Source organism: Pinus tabuliformis, chromosome X, assembly GCF_031772625.1.
Source record: "Pinus tabuliformis cultivar Carrire ecotype Pingquan chromosome X, CPIR1, whole genome shotgun sequence".
NCBI lineage: Eukaryota > Viridiplantae > Streptophyta > Pinopsida > Pinales > Pinaceae > Pinus > Pinus tabuliformis.
Window position 1 is genome coordinate 301,819,966 of NC_142308.1, and position 5,476 is coordinate 301,825,441.

At 42.2% G+C, this 5,476-nt stretch overlaps 1 pseudogene; it reads right to left on the reverse strand.

Moving 5' to 3' along the window:
- Positions 1-235: 235 nt before the first annotated feature.
- On the reverse strand, positions 236-1,977 carry LOC149139613 (E3 ubiquitin-protein ligase WAV3-like; annotated as a pseudogene).
- Between the last annotated feature and the right edge of the window lie 3,499 nt (positions 1,978-5,476).

Genomic DNA, 5,476 nt, shown 5'->3' on the forward strand with positions numbered 1-5,476 from the left:
GCACCCTTCATTGCCATGTGTCATCTCTCTTAGAAACTAGTCAAGCTCATGATTCAATGTAAATCTTGATTAAGATGGGGAAAAGAGTGCAACCCTGTTTAAGCCCCTAAACGCTTAGAATAAGGTTAGAGAAGCCACCGAGTTTTCAAAACCAATTGATAATTGATCCATAAAGCCTTGGGATGCCCACAAAGCCCTTCTCTAGATCCCCAATACAAGTTGGGCACTTGTCAAATCACCCATTTTCCAGTGCTCTTGCTTCTGCTATGGATTTTGCAGTGCAAAATCTGTTTCTTTTCCTGTCAACCTTAAGGAAGATAGCCTATTCATCACTGCTAACATATTCAAGATGTTGAATAGATAGTTATGTCACTCATATCTGAATAATTTCTTGTGAAACAAGATCCCTATAAGAACAAATAACTTTTAACATTTTCATTTCATTAGCAGTGGTGCTCTCCTTAGGTTTTCTAAATGGATGAAGGTTAACATGTACCAAGAACTCCCTCTCCTCCTCTTCATACAAGTCTCCAATATTTACCAATACACTCTGCCCATCATCTAGAATAGTGCTTACATAACTGCTTGCTTGCATGGCACTGAATTGCACTCCTGAAATTGCATATGTGACAGTAACCTGCATATACTAAATCACCACACTTAGCAAACCACCAATGCACTGTGCAAAAGCATCTTGAATAATACTTTTTGTCTCAATGAAGGAAAATGTGGCACTAGAATCCTTTGATATGGAGTGCATGGATGTTGAATCTTGATCTGTCACAAATCCAAAAGTGCGTACAATGATCTATATGTTACGCTTCTCTGTAGTTTTGCCTTATTGATCCTAGCAACAAGGACTGATAATCCAAAACACCCCTAGAATTTGACAAAATGGAAACCTACATGTGGTTTCTCACATTATAGGTATCCTTCCCATCCATGAGTAAAATGATACTACAGACAGCCAGCGGGTTTAACATTTTCATTTCATTAACAGTGGTGCTCTCTTCAGGTTTTCTAAATGGAGGAAGCTTAACATGTACCAAGAATTCCCTCTCCTCCTCTTCATACAAGTCTCCAATCTTTACCAATACCTTCTGCCCATCATCTAGAATATTTCCTACATAACTGCCTGCTTGTATGGCACTCAATTGCACTCCTGAACTTGCATATATGACAATAACCTGCATATCCTGAATCACCACACTTAATAAACCACCAATGCACTGTGCAAAATCATCTTGAATAATACTTTTTGTCTCAATGAAGGAAAAGGTGGCACCAAAAGTCTCTGATATGGAGTGCATGGATGATGAATCATGATCCGTCACAAATCCAAAAGTGTGTACAGGGATCTATATGTTATTTTTCTCTGTAGGTTTGCCTTATTGATCCTGGCAACAAGGATTGATAATCCAAAACCCTCCTGGAATTTGACAAAATGGAAACCTGCATGTGGTTTCCCACATTGTAGGTGTCCTTCCCATGTGAGAGTAAAATGATACTACAAACAAGGTTCTTCTCATGCCAATCTTCCAACACTTTGGCACCCTTTTTCAATCCTTTAGAAATGTTGGTTCCACCAGTGGAAACTAGGCCATTCACTGCTTGCAAATAAAATTGATGACCCCCCTCAGACATACATCGTAGAGGAAACAAATGCCTAGCAGTTGATGAGAAGACAATGACTGAAAGGCAGTCCATGGGGCCAAAATTATGAATCACGAAGCCCACAACACACTTCAATAGTGCCAATTTTGTGCCTGCCATGCTTCCACTAACATCAACAAAAATTACAAGATCAATGGGGGCTCGATCTTTGGGCATAATAGGGGTTCGGGATGGATATCCAGTATTCCAAGTTCTTTGGCTTTGTTGTTGTTTTGCACAAGAGCATGGATCTTTCAGATGTACCAGGACACTGAACTTCTCAATAAACTTTAAGCATGGAATTCCGAAGAACGCAAGAAACATTTGTAACTATATAGATGTACTTGGTGGGCTCCAGTATTGTAGCAATAATGCTACAACTCTTGGAGCTTCCTATCTCTAATTTTATCAACCCGGTAGTTCGTAACAAACTTGGAAGCGACGGTGCTGTATGCACAAGTACTAGCTCTTGTCGTAGCTGTCACTTGGTCAGCTGGCACAAGTCTGCTAGGGCTCAAGCCAACTTCTATATGTTCTCAGAAGAAGCTTTCTAAATGATGGACGAAGGCTATCTCAAAGGAAATTAATCTACTTTGCAAAAATGAACTGAAAGCCAACCAAAACATGGAAACCCTAGTAAACCCTAATCTGACTAGTTTAACCTCTATGATGCAATAGTGAGAGTGCAAACTTCTAGAAATGATGCCATGACTGCTAGTGATATGAAATGCATGAACTTAAACTACTTCCATTGAAAAGAACATTGTTTTTGTATTTTTGCTTAAGTGGTTGGAGTGATTATGATTTTGTTTCTTATTAGGGTTTGGCTGTGCAGAGGTGGTGCGAAGGGAAAGAAAGCTTGGGAAAGGTCAGGAGGGCTAGGAGAGGTCCCAGGGGATCCCTAACATCATTCCACAGGAGTCCACAACGTTCAGGTGCTTGGCAACCGAGTTTGCAGGCTTCTACAAGATGTCTGTAGGGGATCCTACAGGAAACTCAGGAATTCTACAGGAAGTCTGCTAACTTCTACAGGATGTTCTACCGTGGGAGTTTTGGGTGATGGTGAAGTGATGGAGCGGTATGGGTGGATAGGTAAGATGGAGATGGAGCTTGTGATGGCTCAGGGGCAGAGAAATAAGATGGAGAAAGAGTGCACGAAGTTGGTTGGTGGATAGAAGGATGGAAGCAACGAAAGGTCAAGAAAATGGAGCTACGTGGGCAATGGAAGAGTTGGAAGGTAAACGAGCTGAACAGAGGTCGAGTAGGGGGCTTTAGGCGTGGTTAAGAAGAAGAAGAAGGAAATGGGATGATGCTGAGCAGTGTAAATAAAACAAATTGCTTATGTCTTGCACCAAAAACGAGAATTCATTAACCTGTGCTACCTGTGCTATTAAACAAATGAACAGCAATGTAAATCATGAAGAGAAGTCGTGCATGGAGTTGGAATGAAGAAGTATGGCTCAAGATCAGAGTGCATGGATGGATCTAAAATTAAAATGACTGTGTTGCAGCTTGCATGAAAGTAAAAAGACTACGTTTTTTTGGTGGTTGGTACAGACTGCACCCCAATCTCTAAACAGAGATGGCAGTGAAGGCACTATCAACCTTTTCTTGGAGCTCCAATGAATTACAATCCTCCTATTCTAATCTAAGCAACTAAAAGTGATTTAACCATAAGCTAATCCTACTCAATCTCATTAAAGAAATCAAATCAACAGACTGTGTTCTCGAAATGCATGTCACAACAAAGAAACAAAGTGCTGAAAAGAAAGGCAAATAACACTACAAAGAAGAGGAGGTCTATTGCTCTCAGGTTGGGCCCTAACCTGAGAGCTATAGCTCCCTTAAAAACTCAGAATTAGATCCAAATCTGCTTGCCTTTATTCATAATCAAGAATCTAATGTCATGCCAAAACTGGCTTACAAAAACAAACACCGAGCTGTAACTCGTGCTCAGAAATTACAATAGTAATTCAAAAGTTCAAAAGCTCCTATCAAAGGCTACGGCCTTCATATTTATACATAATGAAGATCAAGCTGGCTTCCTCCATTCGTGGAGCTTGGCTGTCCAACTGAAAGTTAAACTGCTGAACCTGTAGAATCCGTTGGCTGCCTTTAATCTCGGTGGGGAGAGCTGTTGGAGCTCGGAGTTAAGGTGAAAATCACGAGGAAGGTCATCAAGACTGTGGACAACCTCCCTATGAACCCGCAATGTCACCTTTGCTGTCTCCTTGTCTCCATTTGCGTGGTCTTTTGCTCTCTTTAATGCCAAAAACCTGAAATCATCATGTATTAGCCACATAGATATAATGCCTACCCTTCTTCCTACAAATAACACGAATATACTAAGAAATGAATGCATAAGTGTTAAAAGATGAAGGGTTGAGCAAGGTGAGTAGGCCAAATGAGCCCAAATTGTTACCAAAAATTGGGGCTCATCATCACCCCCCAGCTAAAACATTTGCTCATCCTTGAGCAACTAGTCCAACTCTTCATCCTTCATTGCTTTGACTGCTACCCTTACATCCCAAGCCTCTGCAGTAGTGTCCTCCTTGCTGATATGAAACCCAGCTTTCCTGTTCACCTCTTCCCATTGTTCACTGTCATCCTCTTCTGTGCTGCCTTCAGTCAATCCTAGCAGCAGTGGTGGGCTGAGTTTAAGGCCAATCCAGCTGGCCTGGAGGTTTTGCATGGATTTCTTGTAATGGGCTACTCTTACCAGAGCTTCCCTCATCCGAGTTGGGGTATGGTACTCTCGGATTTTCAAGCTGTATGCCAATGTATTCCATCTGCGTGTGCATGCTTGGACAACATTTTCTCCTAACAGTCTTTCCATGTCTTCAAAATGAGCTATGGCTTGGGCTTGTTGGTCCATATATCTCAATGAAGCTGTAGGATCGGTAGACAAATGTTGGTGTGCTGAGATGAGTGCCACTGGATCCTCTGGTTCTGCTCGAATGAGCAATGGCTCGTTTACTTCTCGGCTCATGACCGATTTTTCTTCTGCTGCTCTTTGATCCTCATGGTTCAACCATGAAGCGAACGCCATTAATTGCATATCACCCAAGGCAGTATTGGGATCCCAGGAAACTTCATTAGGCAAGGCCAAATTGTGGAGGTAGAACTCTGCTAATTTGGCTTTATCTTCTGACGAACTAGTACTGCACAACTCAGAAAATTGCTGTGGGTCCTGGATCTGAGAAATACCTCTTTGTGCCAGGGTATTTATTTGGAACTGCAGCCATTGGTCTTTCAAATACAAACCATAGGATTTTGCAGGTTGTCTGCATTGTATTGCCTCCATGGCCCAACTGGCCATGCAGGCCAATTGTGCTTCCTTTTGCTGCAGCTGTTCTTTTAGAGCTTGCACTTCAATTTGTGCTTGTTGTTCTGCTTCCTGTAGAAGTGTCATTGGCTCCTCAAGACTGGTGGTCAGCTCCTTTTTGCCTTGTTGTTCTTCTGTGGTGGCTTTGGAGGATGTACCTGCCCTTGCCCTTAGCTCCTGTAGCTGCAATCTCAGCTTCTGGTTTTCTTCCTGTAGAAGCACACGTTGGCAATTAGCCACATGTTTAGCCATGGCGAATTCACTCCTGACCTCCTTGAGTTGCTCTTGTAAGGGACCTATGTCTGCCACACCCTTTGACTTGGCGATCTGCATCCATGTGTGGGTACGGACTCTTTCTTCCTCTAATGCAAAAAATAGAGGCACAGTAAATTTCTGCGATATGATTTTGCCCGCCTCTAAAAAGGTGTAGTATGAACTCAGACTAGGCGAAGGGCTAGGTTCTGGTATATGTTCTTTTTCTACCTCTTCAGGTGGCTC